This window comes from Meleagris gallopavo, chromosome 4 (assembly GCF_905368555.1).
Source record: "Meleagris gallopavo chromosome 4, MGAL_WU_HG_1.1, whole genome shotgun sequence".
Lineage (NCBI taxonomy): Eukaryota > Metazoa > Chordata > Aves > Galliformes > Phasianidae > Meleagris > Meleagris gallopavo.
Genome location: NC_139407.1, coordinates 15,612,812 through 15,635,951, shown reverse-complemented (window position 1 = coordinate 15,635,951; position 23,140 = coordinate 15,612,812). Strand labels below are relative to the sequence as shown.

At 40.0% G+C, this 23,140-nt stretch overlaps 1 protein-coding gene across 5 annotated transcripts in view; it reads right to left on the bottom strand.

Moving 5' to 3' along the window:
• CCSER1 (coiled-coil serine rich protein 1) overlaps positions 1–21,179 on the bottom strand; it is a 623,472-nt gene extending 602,293 nt beyond the window's left edge. For 3 of the 5 annotated variants that reach the window (XM_085222271.1, XM_085222272.1, XM_085222270.1), the window contains exon 1: positions 20,927–21,179. The gene's annotated coding sequence lies outside the window, so the exon portion shown is untranslated. The remainder of the gene's footprint in view (positions 1–20,926) is intronic. The other 2 variants (XM_085222273.1, XM_085222274.1) reach the window with 1 other exon arrangement.
• Between the last annotated feature and the right edge of the window lie 1,961 nt (positions 21,180–23,140).

The following is a 23,140-nucleotide window of genomic DNA, read 5'->3' as shown; positions in this document are numbered from 1 at the left end:
TACGGAGGAACACAACACTGAATCTATGCCTATAATTGGGACCTGGACCTGAGGAAAAATCTTTAAAAGCCACAGCCCTCATTTTGATGTATGAGTGAAAGAAGTGTTGCCGCGCTCCTGAAACACTCAGGAGGAACATAACTTAACGTGCTTGGTAGCAAGACTGGGATTTAAACAGAGATCTGTGCCAATTCTCCTGCTGACTAATATCAACACTACTCGACAATCAAAGTGTATTGAGCAACATTGATAGACATGGTGGCAGACAGTAGTTTTTCTGCTACTATTGTTGGCTTGTTTGGCCATAACTAATCAATCTAGTAATGAAAACAATTAACTAGACTAGAAGTTATTTATCTACACAAACTCTTAAGTATATACAGTATCTTCCTGTGAACGCAGTTTGCACAAGTAAAAGCTGGTTTTCTCTTTCCTCTGGCTTGAGGAAGGGATGAAAGATATACTGCAGGACTGTCACTGCTTGGGTCTGGTGCTGTGACAAAGGGACCTCAGATACACGAGACATCCTGTGAAAAAGGCTGGGAGGGAAGGTAAAAAGTAGGGAGATGGGCCTGGACAAAAGAAAAACGGTGACAACAGACTAAGGCAAAAAACTTAGTTTACTAAATACAGTAGTGGAATGTGAAATAACACAATTTAATATGATTGGAATGGAAGCTAATAAATCAAACAAAGCAAGAGTTTCTGAAACCAAAGTTCTTACCCTAATGCTGTAGGTAAAATGGCCAGGGAGCAAAGAGAACAGTCCTGTGACTCTCAGTCAGTTCTATCTTTCCCTCCAAAGTGGAAACAAGAAAATGAAATCTTCTGGAAGTTTCATTCTTCCCTTCTGAGACTAAGAGACTGGAAATATTGACAAATCTATGGGACTGCAGCATTAACTCTTTTACTCCCAGTGCACTACATGATGTTGTCATGTGGAATGCAGATGAACAACCATAAAATCATAACGAGGACTTAAAAGGTGCAATCTTTCTCTAATTCAGAATTCGATGCATTTCTGCTTTCCATATTTAGACAGTGTCATTCATTCACTTAAGAAGGAGCAATTTGCCACGCAACCTATTTGCTAATTCAAATTCTGTCATCTCCGAGCTTTGATTTTTATATCCTTGCAAAATGTGGAAATGCTAATTGTGTTAAAATCATTAAGACCACTTATAGGAAGGTACCTGACAAAGTTTAATCATTTCTAGTTCGAGAAATACTAAGAGAATATGTACACTTAACCTTTTCCAACAGAAACCTCAGTGGGCCTGTAACTACACAGGAGACATAACTCCACTGCATATTGTCAGAGGACAAATTTGCTAAGAAATACGCAGGGTGGAATTCTGAAGATAAGAGCTGTCAAAAGGGACCAACCATGAAAAAAAAAGACTGGCATCTCAGACAATACAGGAAATAATTAGGTGTAGCAAAATGCGCTCTCCTTTTCTGGCCTGGCTGTTTCCGCTATTCCTTCCCCCAGTCTTCACTGTGTGGCTTTTTCAATCTCAGAAAACAATTAATTAATATTTGTAAAGCGCTTTGGGAAAGGTCAAGCACTGTGTAAGCACTAAATGTTATTGCTATGTTAAAGCAATGGCAAAGGTTTTAAAGTTATATGCTATTAGTTTAAATATAATGTTTGTACTCTTGTAGCAGAACAGAAATTTGTTCTCCAGTTTTAATCCATTTTACTTCAAGCACCATCACTGGGGAAAAAAAAAAAAAAAAAAAATGCAAAAAGCATAAGAAATGAAAGCCAATGTTTAAGATCACCACCATCACAGAAATCTCAGTAGAAACAGTCAAATACAGCACACAACAATTTTAACCAGTTCTTAGCAAATACCTTTACTGCTCTGCATCACAGAAATTGCACATGCAAAAGGACAACAGCTTATGTAAATACTTGTATTTCACACTCTGTACATGCACAAACACAATGTAAGCATATTTCATTGATGTTTTTTTGTTTGCTTTTTCCAGAAAGAATCAAAGCAAATTGACATTCACTGTCAGACTGTCCATCTGACACTGGTGCTGTCATCTTTCCTCTGAAAGCCTATCCTGAATCCCAACCTAAGCAACCTACCTGAAAAGCTACAGCTGCAGAGCTATCATTTGGCAAAAGGAGCATCATTTAAAATCAGCAGTCCTGCTATCATCTTTAACATGTTATCAATTGCCAACCACACTACTTGAACACACAGATCTTCACTCTTTTCCCAACACCAGAATTCTCCATCCACTGTTGACACACTCTTAGTGCCATCCTTCTATCTATGTTATCACCCATCATCCAGTTCTCCGTGTCTCCACTTCCGATGCAGACATCTTAGAAACCAACACAGCCTTCTGATCTTTGCTACAACCAGAGCTTGAACACTGTCCTGTCCGTCTGGATGGGCTAGGGTGAGGTTAACATTGTGCAGTAACCAGGAGTAACAACAAATCACTTGAGATGTTCAAATAAGAAACAAATTTACGTAAACCTCAGGAGAATTACAACAGATAAGGTTGGGCAAAACTTGTAACGATATAACCCTTATGTCTAGAAAGAAGGTCAGATAAAGGCTTGGGACAATATTACCTAGAAATAAAATCAAGCAGCCGCTTAGAAGTACACTACCTTTATATGTCAAAAGTGGAGACAGAGAAAGATGTGAAAAGAAGTTAAGATATCACCACACTTAGATCCAGCAATGGTCTCTGCTCATAGGTGTGTTCCTCCAGTGGTGCGCACACACGGGGCTCCTCAGGTTTGTGTCTTCTATAGTTTGTTTCACATATGCTCAGCCCTTTTTCTAGAGCCTCGTAGAAGGGAGTGCTGGCAGCAAGGGGGTAACTTCTGTGCTCTCCCCCTTCTAATGAAGACTGCTTCTAAAAACTGAACTAACATTGTATCAGGTATCAGAAAAATAAACACTTGACATTCTTTAGCCAGGGACATCCCAAAGCCAGTAGGTCTTGAGGAAGACATTAAACAGGATTGCTTTGAGGATGTTGTCAACTTAGGAAGAAAATTCAAGGTCCATGTATCCTTAGCTGAACCACCTTTGTTATAATAGTAAAAATCATAATCTCTTACACACATCCATATGCCAAAAAGATCCCTGCCCAGGTGAAGAACCCTTCCCTGAGCATGTGCAGTAATGGTAGTACAGAGTCAGCAATATTACAATTATATGCAAATTACTAAGCAATCACCATGAGAAAGACAGACTGGAAAAGTCACTAACTCTGTAACTTCTGCATATAAATATAGCATGGACAGTTCTGTCTGGGGTGCTTGATTTATGGGAAACCACTGAGCACCGCAGGCTTGCTCAAACCTGAAATAAATTAGCTCTCCTGAGCTTATGATCACACGATCATTTGATGTACACCGGGCATCAAATCCATTTTTCAGACAACATCTCCCTCACTATAATTTAGATCCAGGTGTTAACCCACCTTAGCCAGGCAACTGCAAAACCTCAGACATTCACAGGTGCTCCTGCAGGTGGCTAACATCTCCTTGTCCTGCTGAGTGAGACATTAAATCAGCTGAATCTCTTATAGACATGGCATTGCAGTTGTTGATACAAACGATTCCAGGAATACATTTGCCACAGCTGACTGGTCAGAAACAAGTTCTTATTATCCCCTCAAAAACCCTTTAGTCACCAAAATGCTTACCTAGCCTCTCAGTCAGCAACCAGTGCTTCCACTACAGTCTCATGCCGTCACCTGGCATCCCAATAGTTTTAGCTGATGCATGAAGAGTAGCCTTGGAGCACACCCTTTACTTGCAATAGGCAATATATCCATGGTTCAGCTTCTTCACTGACACTGTATGCTTGTGTTTACAAAACTGCTTTCACTTACATCATATTTCATTCACATCGATTTACACATAACTTAGTACACAATGTTATTAATAAAGAAATAAAGGGCGGGGGAAGATGGCTTTACGCCTCAAAGTCATTAAAATATTGAGTTTCCCACTATATCATTAGCTGTGCATGTCTGCTGAGTATTCAATCATAATTTGAATAACAAGAAATTGCAGACATGAAAACCACATGAAAGAAATGGCTACAATCCAAAAGGAAATAATGTATCATCCAAAACTATATAACTCAGTAGTAGTTCAATTGTAGTTTGCCTAATTATATCTTATGATATCATGAGTTCATAGCATAAAAAACAAATCTCATATACATACACAAAACCTATATTAAAAAAAGCATCATGTCTGCTGTATTTAATGAATGAAAGCTAGAAGACCATAGCCAGCCAAGAAACATGCTGTATGTCCTCCATATAGCCAGTGAAATGCTACCTTAACGATCTTCTGAATAAGCCAGCTGTAGCAAAGTGGGTAACGACACACAATACACCTCAATTGGCTACAAACTTATTCAGTTTGTTTTCCTCTTGACATGCTGATGTGTTTGAATTTAACTCCTGGCATAAAGATTCCTTCCCACGTTAAAGGGAGAGGTATTGTTGCCAATTAAAAAAATATATATATACACAAGTCCAAAAAACTACAGAATATTTTAACATAGAATCGCAGTGGAATCAAATGAAAGAAACCTGGTTAAATCTGAGGTTTTATATTGGGCTGCCTAGACATGGGACTGGTAACGCTCACTTTCATTTTCTGTTGGGTTCAGATTTAAATGAGACATTCAGAAATCCTTGAGTCCAAGAAAAGAACACGCTCCCACATTGATGTTAAGTTTCAAGAAATGTGTTGACTATGTAGTTTCCTATAAAATTTCAAGTCAGCAATGAATCCCCTATAAAAATATTAAGCCCATACACCAACATACAGGAAACTGTAGATGTTTTCCTCTTTAATCTCCAGATGATGATGGATTTTATTAAACAGATGCCACCCATCTTCCATTTAAGTTAGCTGAAAGAACAAATTAGATGCACGGTTCCATAATGAAAATGCGAATTCAATGTGAAGCTTTGTCTGACAACAGGCTTGTACAGCAAAGCTTAAGCGGAGTTAAGCTGCAGTCTCTGAGGGCTCCTCCTGGCACAAAGTGCTAATGTAGGATAAGGAGTGTCTGCATGCAGTTCCAGTCACAGATGTAAAAGGCAAAAGGCCAGCAGACAGCAAAGAAAGCTGCTGCAGTCATAGCTGGGGAGGGAGTAAGAAACATGTTTCTGATTAGCAAAATCCATAATCACACCATTTCTGAGAAAGAAATACACCTTATCTTTTTCATTACTGTCATTACTTTCAAGAAAACAAGACAAAGCATATTCATACTCAGCAGAACTGCAACCAAGTTATGCCAGCAATACCATGAAAGCTCTGAAGACAGGCTAACCATTTCAGACACCTGGAGGACTGACTGTGGATGGTACAAGGCTAATGGGAGAGCTCCATCTGATCCATCACCTGGAGCAGACACAGAACTTGCTTCAGCAAGAAACAGAGACTTGGCTGCTGAATACATTCTCTCGAACAGAGAATGGCATGCAACAAAGGCATCACTTATGCAGTGGCCCAGGGGATGACATTTGCTGCCAGGAAATTAAAGAACTACTTTCCTGGATCCTTCTTCTTACTCCAAAATTCTTGAGCCATTCTCGTCCTTATGCCGCATCAAAAAGAGTTCCTCCTAACAAATTCTAATTCAAATTTAATTCAATATACAGGTTTAGAAAAAAAACGATCTTCTATAAGAAAATGAACTGTATCCATATTATTATTTTCTTATTTAAGTCCAATGGAACCTAATTAAGCATTAACCTCTCTTCATAAGCCCTCTTATTAAGTCTGCCCTAGTGTGCAAGAAGATGAAGATGGAAGAGGCTAAATCATTTTCCTACTCTAGGCTGTAAGAAATAAACAAAAAAAAATAAAAATAAAAATAAAAATGGAGAGAGTAACCAGTAGCCAACAAGAACAGTGATAAGTTCTTTGGCATTAAAAATATTGTAGTTTTATAAAAAGACATCTGGGCTGAGTGCTCCTTGAAAGCAACTCTTTTTTTAAATCCATTCAAACCAGAGTTTTGAAGTGAAACCTACTCTGTGATAGTGTGTATCCTAAGACTAACTCTTATTCTCAGGTTTCATTGACAGAATACTTCAGACTTCCCATATAACAATGTACACAATTTAAGTCCTTTGCATTCAGATTCCAAATGTTCTAAAATATTTTTTTTCTATTTACAGGTTCTAAACTGTAACTACACACCACCCTATTTCAAAAAGTTCTCTAATCCACATTTGCCCTATTTCTATCTACAAGATGACGTCACATTTTACCATGCAAGACACTTGACTGATGCATTCCAAAAGCAGTTTCACAAGTAATAAACGCAGAAGGAAAAACATCTATATTTCAGCTCAGCAATGCACTATGCAGAGACATACAGTAGTCTCACTCCCTGAATACAATGGGGATTGCCTACCCACCACTCCAGTAAGTCACTGTTTTTCAAACACAGTTGAAAGATGACCTAAATTTCTGCTTCCCATTCATACGACATACAGCTTATTAAAATGAACCCTGTACAAATTAACTCATCTTACTATGCAGCTCAGATCATTCCGTGAAATTGAATTCCTCTTCTTATGTATATACTAGTAAACTTGTGGTTCATCTAGAATGTGAGATTTTAAGACTTGATTGAAGGAAGTGATACTAGCTAACATAATGGCCACAGCACTTAAAATGCAATTATCTACTAAGGGGTTAAATGCAACACACACACACACACACACACACACACACACTACATACTACATAAGAGAAAAAAAAAAGCATGATCAGATTTAAAACAAATGCTTCAGAGAGATGATTTTTTTTTTCTTCCTACAAAGAGTTCAGGGGCTAAAATATCATTACCTATGAGAAATCAGATGTTAATCTAAAGTCACATTATAAATTTGAAATTAACTCAGCTGCCAAGAAATCCTTGCCATCATTTGATATACATAAAACAAGATATCCCTTGTTTGCCACATGGGACAGTGGATTATCAAGGTTCAAAAAACAAAAAGAAGATCAGCAGGATTCCCTTAGCTCACAGAATAAGATTGTCAGCTAGTGTAATTTGCATTATAACTTGGGCACTGTATAAATAACTAGCTCTCACAGAGACTTCCAAGTTCTTAATTTCCACAATTCTACACACTTCAAAATCCAGGAAACTTTACCAATTAAGGACTTTAATCTCATCATTCTGAAAATGCAGCCAGCTTACGATTTGCAAACGGGCAACATGTTACATCTAGAAAGAACACTGGACATTTATCTCTCCCAAAAAAACATCCTTTCAGTCTCCCAATATTTTCATGCCAGCAATTCTACACAATTGGTAACACCCTATGATATTCTCTTCCCCAAACCTATTCCCTTGAAAACATACAGACTTGTAAGCTTCTCAACACACCTGAGCACAAAGCTCCAAGTTTGCCTATCCCCTGTACTCATATTTTGAAATATTTTGTTTCAAAACCAGCTACATCAATTGGAGTTGATCAATTTAGATGATATATTTAAACATACAAACCACCTTACCATTATCTTACTTTACTATCTTTTAGACCACAAGTGACGTAGAGAACACATAACATTAACAAGGTAAAAATCCTCTAAACCAAGGAGCTTTAAAGTTAACAATCGCACTTCCTGAGAGCACCCACTCCATTCACTGAGTTGTGAGAACAATTCAGATTAAATAATGTTTTTTCTCTTAAACTCATACACTTACTTAAAAAGATTCCTAGCATGAAATTTAAATTCTTTTAGGTATCTGTGTCGTCTTCTGTGTAACCAAGTAGTGTCATCAGCTATTTCATGCTACTACTTTGTTTAAAAACCTAAAGGCAGGAAAAACAAACAAACAGACAACAACAACAACAACAACAAAAAAAAAACAGCATACCTGAATCTTGTATCATGAACCAAAATTTACTAAGATAAAACCAAGAAACCAAGAGTAGCTGAAATAGTGTTTCAAATAAGTACTTAACATATTGAAAATCTTTTCAGAATTTAAATAAATTTTTCATTTATATTAAAAAATGCAGGGATTGATTCTCAGATATTGCATCTGTAGGTTATGACCTTGATCTCCATCACTTGACCAGTCTGTGCTTTCCAGGGAAAAGTGCTGAAACCACAGTAACAGCCTGAATTACTTACAGATTTAGGAAGAGATTAACCCAGCTTTCCAGTAACAGAAGTATTTTCTCAAAAGCTCACAGAGATCATGACTAGCTTTAATGACATACTGTTTATTACATTCAGGACAGGGACAAAATGCAATTTAGATAAACGACGTACTTCAGCACGGCAAAAACAGTGTTGTGAATTCCATACCTCACTCAGCTCTTCAAAATACAACACCCTGTTTCTCCACAGCAATCACAAGTAATCATATTCCTTTCAACTACAGTAGCTCATACACACCATAAAGTAGGCCAGGAATTGCCAGAAAGCCCTTGTCTTGATAAAAGCATATGCCAGCCCTCTTCCTGCAGCTTCACATCCAACAAGATCTCTGCAGCACACAGTAAAATGTCAGACAAGGATGAAGGTTGAACACAATCCAGAAAGTTAGCTAAAGGGTATAATCATTTGTGCAATACTAACTTGGAGAAACAGAAGGTAAACAGGGTAAAAGCCCCAAGGATGGACAGAGCAGAAAGCACACCCTTTCACTTATTACTATTTTTACAGTCGACCTGAGTGACTTATTGTTTGTGAAAACTTCTCTGTGCAAGGTGTCATTTCATATGCAGTATAGAAAGAAGGTCCCAAATCCAAAGCTGCTACACTGAGCAACTGATGAAAAGGATGGATATTATATATATGTGTATATTCCATTAGAACATAAAGAGCCCAAAAGACAGACAAGGTAAAAATAGCATTGAAGGTTACAACACACTAGGGAGTCTTTCAAGCTGCTCACAATATACATCCTTACAGCAAACGAAGGGTAAGCACCATGACAGATGGTAGAAACTTTTAAAGCCTACTGGTGGCTTTTTTTCCCCTTTCATAATCAGACGTAGCTATAGAGATTAGCACAACATAATAAACAGCGAGGATTACGGTGAAATTCATCTCTGTATTTATTCCTCGACAAATAAGCAAATATGAAATATACTCTGTTTCACGTCTAGCCAGAATGATTCCAGTCTCCATCAAATCTGTCTTCTCCAGTAAACAGCACACAGCAGGAAAATCCTAAGAGTGATAAATAGATGTTTGGAGAGTACACCTCCATAGGTACTCGATTGCGAAAACTAGATTCACAGCAAAACATTCTTTCCAGATAGATACAACAGACTATGACCTAGTACTCGTTATAGAGAAAACTCGTGTTCATCTTTAATACATTAATCACCTAATGGCAACAATCTATTTAACAAAAAGAAAAAAAAAAGTCATGGCAAAGTAGCTTTTGAAATAATGGAAAATAATGGAACATAGGAGGATTGCTCCAAAAGTAATGCTTCCTACTTCATTATGGTCATCCATGACGTCAGTGGTGGATGCAGTAGAAGCTGAATCTTCCCACCAATATTTGGTTACATTTTGTTGCTCTGTGACAGATGGCAGCAAAGGGGCAGTTGGACAAAATGACAATCTGTTGCTGAACTGCAGATGAAGCAAAGGTGTGTCATTTGATTCCTCCGTGTGGAAAACATGGCACCCATTAACATTCACCAATGCTTGATGAACATTTATGGAGATCAAAAAGCGGATGGGAGCACAATGAGCTGGTGGGTAGTTTGGCTCAGCAGTGGCAACAGAAACATGAAAGACAAGCCCATTCTGGATGGCCATGTAGTGTTTTATGAGCACAGCTTGCAGACTCTCACGCAATTTTGATAGCAACTACTAACCACTGGTGGCTATGTTGAAAAATAGTGTCCTATAGATGAAAATTTGTTTTATCAAATAGTGTTATTGTTCTCTTTGTAGCTGTTGTAGTTTGAAATAAACAGGATGCATGACCTTCAGAACAACCTACTTATATCAAAACTATACATACCAGTAGTAACTGGTGTCATTCCCTCAGTATCATGAATGGATGTAGAATATGATTCTGCATTTACACTGACTTCATGTAAAGATTGCAGGACAGGGAATAAAGAGAATTACATTTCGTGCATAACAGCTTTTGACTTGGGAATCCAAAAAAAAAAAACATCTAAGCAGCATATTCTGCTTAATTTACTTTGATATGTGAAGATGAACTCTAGGGAAATAAAAATAAGGCATTCAAGGATTCTTTTCACCTCCTCTGTAATTGTTTCTATTGTCATAGATTCACTAAATCCCCTCTGCTAAATCTCTAAGTATTATAGATGTGTGGCATTGAAGATAATAAAAAGCCCTTGAAACGCAGCTTTCCTGCATTATTATTATTCATAATTGATAAATTACAAAAGGTCTAATACATACATACAGCAACCTGAGTACAACTAGAACTGACTGAAGCACAACTAACATGAACTGATGCAAAACTATCACAGTTCCAAGGCAAGAATATCGGTTTAAAAAGGATGCTTCACCTTGGAGTCAACCCTGTTGTCCCTAGCATACCACTTCATCTCAGCTGAAATTTTTTTCCCCAAACAGGTGCATTTTCTGCACACAAGCTCAGCAAGTGGTTTCACTGGAATGCAGTAATACAAACCTGTCTAGCAGAGCAAACCAAGCTCATTTTAAGCTCTTGAATAAACACTACACAGCAGGCTGTCCAACCTGTTTTTTGAAATAAATAACAACATGAGTAAGTTTTTGCTTTTGCTACTGTGCCAAGCACTCTTATTATTGCTTATTTTCCACAGTCCAGGACAAACATCCCTTGTACACTTATTCTCTACATTGTTCTTCAACATCAACTATTATCAGCTACAGATAAGAAACATAATGTGCTTTCTCAATGTTAGTACTGAAGTCAAGTACCGAAACTTACACTTGCATAAATGTTAAGTTTTCCTTGACACAAAGACTCTTTTGCTTTATTTTTAAGCTTATTCTCTACTAGAGCAACAAATCACTGAAAAACATTGGTAGGATTGCACACTTCGGTGTATTTGGATTTAATCTTAGTTATTAATTGCTAACTATTTTGCTATCACATAGAAAAACACAGGCCTCTATCTGAAGCTTCTCTACTTCCTACACCTCTTCACCTAGAAAAATCAAAGAGATGCTGACTGGTAATGTGACATAGTTTACTACAGTTTCCCATCTTTAACTGGTACCTGTAACAGGGAACTTCCATCCAGATTATAAACCACAACAGCAGCATTTGCTTGAGTTTTCCCCATCCTTTTTCAACAACACACAATGCACAGAAATAAGCCTGGCCTTCTTTGCCTCTGCTGACAGATTAACTGCATATCAGTGAAAACAGACTAACTTAAGAATACAGCCCCATTGCCTTTCAATCAAAAGCTGAGTTCAACAAAAACTCCATACCTGCAACATTCTTCCTAGAAGACTTCATTTAGTTAAGTATTAAAAACAAAATCAAGCCTTCAGGTGGTGCAAACAAATCTACTGTATGGGCCTGAACAAATCAATTCTCAGGAGGCAGGCATCAGTCCAACACCCTGAATGAGTGCTCCACCCCCTTTTGGAAAAGGTCATAGAGAAATAACCTAGGGGGAAGGAGGAAGACCTTCAAAAAGTAAATTAAAAAAGATTAAGAAAGCCTCTCAGGCTTTTTTTTTTCCCCCCCTCACATGTCATTATGAATATCAGATCTAACAAGGTTTAGTTTCCAATAGATTTGTGTACTGTGGTTAGTTCATTTCAATGTAAGAAGCTCCAAGCAGCAAGGACATGTACAAGAATCCCCTTCTAGATCAACTCTTTGATACTAAACAAAGAATGAGCTTACCAGGCAGCTTCTCTCTCAACCAGAGATCTCACAACAGCCTCTTCCTTCCCTCAAATTTCATAAGGCTTACTAAAACTTTAAATAAGGTTTGAGACTTCTTTCATGCTTCTTTTACCAAATCTTTGCAAGCTTTGTGTTCTACTTCTGGAACAGAGAACAAGTCTCAAGAGGAATGGAGGAGAACCAACAATATACCACTGCTAAAAACACCACAGTTCATAAGCTAACACATTGTCAGCCTGTTCCATCTCTCACTCAGCATTGGCAGTTACTGCTCAGTGCAATACAAGGCCAAACAGGAGGCATAGGCAATAGTGCATTTGGCTCCACCAAAGGAAGCAGTACTGTAACACTGTAACACTAACTGAGGACCCACAAGCATGCATTTGCAAACAGCTCTTAATTTCTTAATTGCTTATTATCTTTAAAACATCTATGTACATTTCACATATTTAATAAATTAAAAATAAATAATAGCTTCTGCAAACCATTAATAAAAACCCCACACAAGCAACAGATGAGTTCAAACTCTGGTATTTTTGTCGCTTTTTTGTTGTTGTTTTTGATGATGATATTGTTGTTTGGTGAAGCATCATTTTCATTGTCATTTCAAGCCCACTTAAATTCTCAAAGCAGTTCTTTAGCTCTCATGCCTCTCTCAAGCTGTTCTGTGTCATGTCATATCTTGTTTTATTTGAACTACACAAACTCTTTAGGACAAGGACTTAGTCAATATTTAGAAAATGCTGCATCAAGATATAGTGCTGCATAAATGTTTTACCATTTCTTGGGTGTTCAGCTTCAGCATTTTGTAAGCTACATGTATTGACCCAGCCAAAGGCAAACTATAGGGGAAGAAAACATATCATAAACCTGAATACAGAAATACAGCTTCCTTTGAACATACTTTTTTTCCCCCTTGTCTATTTTCAAAGGATGTAGAATCATAGTAGAATGACTACACTGTAGGTTCTTAACCAAATGTAAATGTGTAAAAGTTGGTACACTAAAGTTCTCACAACATTTTACAGTAATCCTACAGTAAGTACTTGGTTACCTTCTTCAGTGAATAGTATCACCCTGAGGCCATTTTTAACCGTGGCTGTAATGTGAGCAGTGCTACTACACAGCTTTCAGAAGCACGCTGCACATAACACATTAAACTCCCTCAAAACAGAGTAAGTAGCATTTTTTGTTGTTGTTGTTTTATTATCTTCTCCACTCCTCAGTTATTAGAGAACCAGGAGTGGATTTTAAAAGCTGAACGTATTTTTGGATTTTACTGCAGTGGAGCAAGTAAATGACAACTAGAACAGAGCCTGAAAGCAACGCAGCTTACGTACTACCTTCCACAAATACTTATATTAAATGCAAGTATACATTTGAACGTGCTATTTACCCAGAAAATTGATCCCTAAGGTGTCTAGAGTATCACAACGATCCCTGCAAGCCAAGTAATGGATGTGTTAGTTATAAACTTCATTCAAGTTCTATTAATGCCCTAGTCTACATCATCTGTTAACACTACTAATTTGAAACTGCTGTAGGCATAAACGATATGTGTCTCTTGATAATGAATTGGAAGCTTTTTTGTCAAGATACCAGGCCTTAGCTTTGTCTCATAATGCAACTGCTTTCATGCCCTTAGCTCAACCAACTCTAAACAAACCAAGTTCAGACTAACTTCTCCGTATATCAATACACATATGCGTAGCAGAGCTGCAGATCTAACAGTCTAGAACAGCCCTGTTGCTTCTGGTTCCCATTTCTGGCTGTTAGAAGTTTAATCTAAAACAAAACCTACCTTTAAAAGACAGAACTCCCAACTTGTATATTACTGTCTTAATGAGAGACATGAGTCAATACTGGTGTAAAATTCACAGAGGCTGTGGCAAAGACAGTCAGCCACCAGAACCCCATTTAACCAAGATCAGGATGTTAATATGAGGGCTTAAGAAAGGATAGAGATTACTTTGCAGCTAATGTGACTAATCCCTGAATTTCTTCTGGCAACCTCTTTGCAGAAGGGTAGGACAAAGATATAGAGTCAGGAGAACAGAACAGCTAATTCTACTTGCATTCCCCACCAAGTCTTCTCTGCCTTTTTTTATTTCTCCCATCTCAGCAGATGCCCAAGAGTCTACCAGCTATGACACAGATTAGCAGATAAAAAGAAGTCATTTGTAGTTTCAGCTCCTAACAGTTGACAAACTTACTCACCTGTGTGCCTTTTATTTCCTCCTCATGTATTCCATATGCGTGTTTTCCACAACTCTGAACTTGATTTTGAGATACACCCTTTCCAAATCTCATATGCTTCCTACTACTTTCCTATATTTCACCTCCGAATATTTAAAATCAAGGCGAGCATTTTAACATCTTCAGTATTTTTAAACTCTGCTCCAGCTGAACTTTGTCAAAACTGTAAATATCTTGTTTCCCACTTGGCACTGCACCTTAGTATAATTGCCCTTAGTACATGCTAGGTGCCTCTAGGTACCGATCAGTTTATTTTCAGACACAATGAACTTAATTCATGTCAGTTGCATTTACAGTGTTTCAGCCAGTCTGAAATTTCTTTTTCTATTATTCATTCATTATTTCAACACATCATAATAAATACTAAGATAGCTTTATTTCTAGTGGCACTAAGAATTCAATAATGAGACAAAAGAGAAAACCAAGACAGCAAGTCACATGCTTAGTAACTTCTGGAAAAAAAAAATTAAAAAAAAAATCGCATGCAAAGTAAACTACAGCGATTCCAAAATGTTATTTAAGGTTATAATCAAGATCTCATTAAAATCAGTAGCAGTTTAACCACTGCCTTACAGAGACGACTTTTCCGAAGGAGCTTATGATTGATATGTAAAAATAGCGTTGAAAACAGTAATAAATCAGGATGCTTCAGTCTTTTACCCAAGGTAAAAGATCACTGCACCTATACCTATAAGACACTAGATAATTCACACTAGACAAAACCACATTATTTTGCAGAGTCTGCAAACCTTTGCAAACAGCGTTTCTTATGCCACATCTACTTTCACATGGAAAGCGGCAAAATCAAAAGAGAATAGAAAGTATCTATCCACTTAAGGTTCCTTAGCAGCTCATTAATCTCTAAGAGAAGGAATGTACACAGAGCAATTAGTATGCTTTCCTACAGTGTCTCTGAAAGACAGTCATAGAATCACAGAATTACTTGGGTTGGAAGGGACCCAAAGATCACCTCCTTCCAATCCCTTGCCATGGGCAAAGTTGCCAACCACTAGATTAGATTGCCCAGGAAACCATCAAGCCTGGCCTCGAACACCTCCAGGGATGGTGCATCCACAGCCTCTCTGGATGGCCAGTGCCATCGCAACACACTAAGTGAAGAATTCCTTCACAAGATCTAATCTTAACTTCCCTTCTTTCAGTTTAAATCCATTCCCCCTTGTCCTGTCACTATCTACCTGCATAAAGAAATTGTTTCCCCTGCTGCTTGTAAGCTTTTTTCAAGTAGTGAAAGATTCCAATGTGGTCTCTCTAGAGCCTTCTCTGCCCCAAGCTAAACTACACCAACTCCCTCAATCCTTCTTCACAGAAGAAGTGCTCCAGCCCATTGGCCATCCCTGTGGCCCTCCTTTGAGCTTGCTTCAAACAACTCCTCATCCTTTCTGTACTGGAGACCCCAGGCCTGGACGCAGTACTCCAGATAGGGCCTCACAAGGGCAGAGTAGAGGAGTGTAGTCACGCGACGAGAGATTACACCATAATATTCGCATTTCTACATATACAGCAAAACTAACATGTGTGTTACATTAAGTCAGTCCATAAACGCCATTTCGAGCACATGCTGTGTGCATCAAAAAAAAAAGTGTCATTTTAATATCAAAAAATACTGCAAAATTAACATGCATCAATATTTATCAGTAATATCTGTGGCTAGTTTGTCATTCGTCATGATGTCACAAGAGACGCCATAAATTTGGCTGAGAGTATTATCTTCTCTCAAGGTATTTTGGGAAGTATGTAAATCTGGAAGAACCCGCAACAACAGAAAACAGCACTTCTCTCTAAGAAGGTATGTAGAAAGCCGCATCATTTTCTGAACTGGCATTTTCTACCAGTAATTCCCTTCAGCAATATGAAGAGAAGAATTATTAATATATTAATTGAAGAACTTGCTTACTGAAGCAATATACTAATGCTTCTGAATACTGCAAATTAAATTAACTTGTTATCATTTACATTGTTACAGTATATACATTCAGTTCCTATTTAATTTTTTTCTTGTACAGACTAAGGCAACAAGTATACTGGTAATTAATAAAGAAAATAAAAAACAATCTTAGTTTTCACAGAGCAGTTATTCTACTATTCACATCACAACAATTCCCACAGTAGTATATCTTAGAATGGCTTGGGTTGGAAAGGACCTTAAGATTATCTCTTTCCTGTCCCCTTAACACTGGTGTATCAGTATTTTCTCGCTATAACACCCGAAAAGATCACATCAAGATGGCACATAATAAAGGAGGAGCAGAAAAGCAGCCAAAAGAACAAGAGTAAAAGAAGCCACACCAGAGAAGAACTCCAAAGTTCGAAATGCATGGGAACCAGTATATTCTCTGAGGCAATTATCTGTACTATAAAAATTTAGAGGCCAAGAGCTCTAAAAAATAAAAATAAAATAATAATAATAAAAAAAAGCAGCTTTCTCCCAGTTTGTCACAACCAGTTAATCTCACTGAAAGACAGCAGTAGTGACCCTCAGAAGCATTCCTGAGTGCCCAGTCTCAAATTCCTGATATGCTAGAACATGATAAAAAATTAAGTGGCATATTCTTAAATAATGTAAAATGTCGTTACATTCTAGGAGTGACTGAACTACTTTCTCTCACACTTAGCAACAAAACAAAATGCTCAAAAAGCTTTTACTCCTAGACAGAAGTAAACTGCTAGTAAAGAAACCTCAAGGAAAAAAATGCTGCACGATTTGTACTGAAGTCATGCTACCACACATGCAGGCAGTTTCCACACATAAACCAAATTATCAAAAAACAACCGAACTATATTAATACAGTAAGTCAGTAAGACAAAAGTAAAACATTACTGACACAGAAGTATCATCGTTCCAATCTTTTAATACCTGCCAGTAGCGCAATCAGGGTGTTCTTTTTTTAATCAGTTGTTTTGGGGAAGATATACAGAATGTGTACAAGAGACTACAGTGTACATTCTTGCTTTTTTGTTTTGTTTCTTGGTTATGTGTGCTTTTTCCCCCCCTTGACAATTACTGCCATCGTTTCCTTTCCCTTATACTGCCCTTCTATAAACTATCCTTAGCATAAAATAACTATCCCACATAGGACAGATCGTATTTCAGACAGAAATGGTCTCCTCTGCAGGAAACACTAACATTTTGTTGCTACACAATGAAAAACCATACTACATATCTCTGTCACAGAGCTGCAGTTCACATCATCTAAGTGGTAACACTCCACCATGCAAGAGAAGACAAATAACAGTAACCAGACTGTTAAGTAGCATACAGCTGCATGGGCTTTCAATACAACCACATGTAAAATAGATGGCTGCTCCTCCTCAAAGTTACAGGCTCCTGCTGAAGCATAAGGATATGCACGAAATGTTACAGGTACAAGCCATGCCATGCATTTTAAGTGTTTACAGGAGCTGTATTCTACACAGCATCCCACACAGCCAACAAATGCAACAGCTACAGCCTAACACTCAAGTGTGCGTACTTCATTTAACAAGGTAACACTGCCTACTGTCATTGCAGAAAGTGGCCAAAAAAAAAAAAAAAAGCGATAATGAGAGCAACCCAATGAAGCTGTAAAAACATTTTTTCAGGAAGCATGCATATGTAGCAGCAAGTAGACCCTGGTTTGTTTCTTTCTTTTTTCCCCCTCCAGTTTCAGCAAAACTACTTGCACTGTGGAAGACCTGAGGCACTGAATCCTCTAACAAGCATTAACTTCTGCATGATAGAGAATGCAGCTCAGCTCCTGCCCCTAACAAGCTGGTATTATTCTAAAAATAAAGTATGTACTGCTTATTAATTTGACTTGAAGTCTATGAAGTTTCTTTTCCATGAATATTTGCCCCAATAGAAAGACACCATTTCATCTAGTGCTTCACCTCTTTTAATCTACCACTAATTAAAACCACATGGAAATGCCATGTTCTGAGAACATGCTATTTTTTATGATTTCCAAAGTCTACCATTAAGATTACTTTCACAACATGTTTTTCTCATAGCCCCACATAAAAACCATACATAATCCGCACGCAGTTTTGACCTTACATCTACTCCAGACAGGCTAATCCAACAAAACCACAGTGTCTTCCATGAACCTTCATGGAACCTGATAGACAACTTCCCATGAATCTTCATGACAGAGCAGGAATTGGGCCAGATGGAGAAGATGTTTCTCTTTTAATTTAGAAAACAATCTATCTAGCAACCAAAAGCACTCCCAAGTGTATTTTAAAGTTGTTTGTTGTCCAGCCATTGAGGCATTAGGTTTGAATCAGGAGAAATCTTAACTGTATGTATGCAGCTTAAGCAGCACAGCTGTGCTTCCATGCAACCACACACTAAGACACAGATACAAGATTTCACCTTCCCAGCATTTTAAGTGACTCACAGACTTAAGTACTGAACGCTTTCTCTACACATGACCCAGACATGGTACACACTTACCTATTGTCTCAGGTCATCTTGTATGACTCCACTTCCATCCCTCTGCTCAGGCCCGCACCAAGCTCTCCAAAAGAGAGCTTGAGCTGATGTGCACAAACTATTCCAAAATGTTCCACAAGACACACTGCCAAGGACTGCATTCTGTGGACTGACAAACCACTTTCCTACTCAATTAAATCCTCCCAGTGAGCAGCCTGAGAAACTGCTGCAAAAATTCAGCATCTAACAGAAAACGGATCTGCTCCCAGTGGTAAGAAAACTAAGCTCAGCTCTCGTCAGCAACTTTTCCCAGCGGGGCTAGGTAAAGATTCTATTTGTATCTGCTTCTTTCTAAAAATGAAAAACAAATAAATAAATAAATGGCACAACCACACCACCACCAACAGGAACATCCCAGCAGTTTTTTTTCAAAAAACAAATAACAACTGAACTACAAAGCAAACACAAACAGCATAAATTGATGCTTGTTCTCTCTCTTTCTGTTTCCAAATACTGAGCTACCTGAGGTCCAGACAGTCTCTACAAGAGCAGAGGATCTGCTTGCCTTCTATGTTCTTCAGCAGTTCTATACACTCATGTAAGTACAAAGCAACCTAGAAGCTGGAAATGCATGTTAAGATGACAGGCCAAAACACTGCAGAGACCATCATACCCCTAACTCCAGTGAGTAAATAAACTCCAAGCAGAAAATATCCCTTCTTGTTGGCACAACATTCTTCAACATAGCCTGGACAGCCACATTACCTTGCCCTGAGTTGCTCTCTGCTTGGGATACCACAGAAGATCAATAACCTCAGAGTGAAAAGTCAACTTCACATCCCCAAGAGTGCTTTCTAAGGCTAAACCTCTGGGTAATTTCAGGATTGAGTCAGCCTTTTGCATTCCATTTCTAAGACAGCATTCTTGAAATGTACTTTTTTTTTTTTTTTTTTTTTTTTACTGTTTCTGCAATAATGCAGTTCTACAGTAGCCTCAGAAATCAAGGGTAAAACAAGCCCCAAGAAACAATCACCAATGCAAAAAAGAATTTTGCATTATTATTACTTCTAGCTAGAGAAATACAAATCCTGTTGTCCTTTTATACTAATTTCATTTGTACTACAGACACATACATTGAGCAGCTACACAAGAGTCCTCCAAAATGATTAGGCGCAACGTCTTACTATCTCAGCTTTTCTAGTTCATTAATATTTCACTTTTATATATTCCTCAGCTGCTTTTACAACATGTTTCCTTCTCTGCCTCTTAAGTGTGAGCACGGAGAGTTGTTTGAAGTAGCTCATAGACCTCGCCTCACATCCCCACCTCCGTGCCCCCCGAGAGTTTAACACTTCAAGTGCAATACATACCAGAGAGAAAAAACACATCTGGCACAAAAAAAAAGGATAATAAGAGATGTTGAACATCCCTTCAAGTTGCATTCAACTATAAAGGTGTGCAATCAGAAAATAAAGCACACTACAATCTCTACACTGAGACGTTTACTGTCATCAGCCTCAAAGGCAAGAGGGAGATGTGCAGCTCAGAGGGTTCTCTTCTCAGAGGAAAAGCAGATCTACCCTGTCCCTCAGAAGGAAGACTTGCAGCAACTTTCTCTGCCTTACAGAAACGTGAAAGGTCACCTCCTTCAGCCAGGAGAAACCACGCAGCAATCAGCCAGAAGAAGCTCGGGATTTCCACAAACCCGGTCCATAATAGGCAGCACCACCACTACCATCTGCTCCACCTTCTGAACGTGCCATGTGCTTTTGGAAAACACAGGCAGCGCCCTCGGCTCTTGCCCCCAGCCCAGCCCCTCGCCAAAGCCGCCCACGTTTCTGAACGCACTTCTCTTCCTGCCATCCCCACGGGTTCATCTCACGTCCCTTCGTAAATAACAATAAATAAACAGCAAGACGCAACGCCTGAAAGGAACGAGAAGAAAAAGGACCGCTGTCCCCGCTGACCCGCGGCCATGCCGCCGGCCCCTCCCGGGGACACCTGCGGGCGCCGAGCCCCATCCGCACCACCACAAAGCGGTTCGCACCGTTGCCTCTCCCCGCTCCGCCGCCCTCGTTAATCCCCAGCGCTCCCGGGGCTCGGCGCGGGGCTGCGGCAGCGCCGATCCTCCCTCCGGCTGGGAGCCGCCCCAGCAGAGGGGAAGGACGGAGGACTCGGCACGGAGGCGTGGGTGGGCCGCCCCGGGGCGACACCCTCCGCATCACCTCCGCACCTGGCACCGCGGGGCGCCCCCGCCCGCCTCCCCAGCCTCGCGCCGCTCCCCGCAGCACCCCGCGGCCTGCGGTGCCGCCCGGGGCAGGGCCGGGAACGCGTTATATACCTGGCCGGGCTCCTCCAGCAACCGGCGATGGTTGGGGACCCTGCTGCGGTGCTGCGGTGCCGCGGCCGCCGCCACCTCTCCGCCCGCGCGCCGCGGTTCTCCGGGCGACTTCCTGCGTCCCCTCCCGACGCGGGGTGAATAATCCGGCCGGGGTCAGGCAGTCACGCTGCGGCTGCGGGCTGCGTGTGCGGAGCGGCGGCGTGTGGGCAGAGAGGGAGCGGGCGGGGGCGGGCCGGGGCGGCGCTTCCGCGTGTGTGCGGCGCGGGGCGGTGCGCGGGCGCTGGGTGGCGGCTGTCCCCGCGCGTGGCGTGGGCGTGTGGGCACCGCGTCCCTGCGTGCCTCCCGCAGCTTGCAGCGCGGAGGGGAATGCGCCACGCGGGGACAGCCCGAGCCCTCCCAGGCTCAGTTCGGCCCTGCCCCGGTGTACTGATGCTCACCATCTGCTCGAGAGTTTATTTTTTTTCTGCCGCACGGCAGTCTGATTTCACTTCCTCATCTTCTCCGATGTGTGTGTTGTGATTATTTCTCAATGGAGCTTGCCTATCGCAATCCAGGAGCATCACGGTGCTTGATTAATGGAATGAGGAAAGAGCACTGAGAAAGTAGTGGCCATATGACAGACAAGGTCTCATCTGCATTAACACAGCAATGGTGCACCTGGAATATTGGGGTCAAGGCATTTAGTGCCCCTGTTCCATTCAGAAAGAAGTGGTAAAACAGAGGAGCTTTAAGAAATATAACTGAGTTTTCATAATATGTTCGTCTTGCCAATTTATATAGCATCATCAGAATCAACCACTCATTTTTATATGTAAGTGACAATCAGTCAAACGCATTTACTGCTCCAATCTGTGATATGTAACAACAAAACCTAGAGGTGTTTCCATTTCTTCCTGGGCCAGATAGTAAATCTAAAGCAGATCAAGTGTTCTACGCTCACAGGGGACCAACAGAGGTATGCTGCACACAGTGATGCTACATGAAAAGAAACAGATTTTTCATAACCCATCATCCACATCTTAAAATGTCAAAAATCTCATGAGACACAGCCTCAAGAGTACGTGATCGTCGTTCACAATGCTGATAGTCACAGTTTGGGAATTTCAACCAAGAGTACGTGGTAGCCAAACAGTGTTACTGAGCGTTCACAATCCAGCCAAGTATGCAGGCAACTCTATGCGCGTGAGTCGTCTTAATGAAGTTTAAGACTTTTCCCCATAATTAAAATGAAATATCTACTTAGCCACATTATGAAGCTCAGACAGCCTTGAAGCCATAAGCAGAGGAATCCAGGTTTTGCTGAATCAGGGTTCTCCCAAGAGCCTTGCACGGTTTCTCAACTCCATCTCTTATCCTTCTCCTTTTTCCCTGCATTCAGTAAGAGCCTCCTACTGGTTAACCCCAACTTTCCGGAACATTTGTATAAGCTAAACTGCCTGCTGCTGCCCCAAAAGGTGAACCATGTGATTAAGCGGCACTTCCACACACATTTGCAACTGATGCTTCCAGTGCTGCTGGGAAGGCTTTGGTCAGCCCAGTGACACAGACAGGATTGCCAGCAGCTAGAGATTGCACAGCATAATAGCAGTTTTTTAAGGAGGAAAAAAAAAAAAAAAAAAAAAAAAAGGAATAAATTTAACCATTAAGCAGTACCTGTTTTGAAGTGGGTTTGCTAATGGAAACCTCAGCAGATAGGCATGGGAGCTACGAGGAGGAAGGTTTGTGACCACCACACCCTGGATCTTCCCAAGCACCCATGATATGATTCTCTTCTTCCACCCATGTCCTGCTGGCCTGGCTATGGTGACTTCTGGAGAAAGCCTCTCTGTACGACAGGTGTTTCGCCAAACAAATAATGTGGTTTTGTAACAAAACAAAGCATCATGAGGTAATTCCAGATTTGGAGATTAGATTCAACAGGAAGAATACATTCTTGCTGAGAAATAAATGTCCTTAAAGTCACTACAGCAACATGTCTGATTTCCTTGCATTGTCTGTCATCTGTTTCTATTACCTCTCTGTTTGAGTTCATTCCATGTTTCCTGCCTAATGGTTTCACATGATCCCCTGTCAGAGATTCTCTGCTTGAGTTAGAGTGGCTCTGCTTGAATGATCCTAACTGCACGGAGTCTGGGGCTGGCCACAGCTATAGAAATACTTGGGGGGTAAAACAGATTCATCTCTGTTTTGTAGGAGCTTATAAAAATCCTAAAA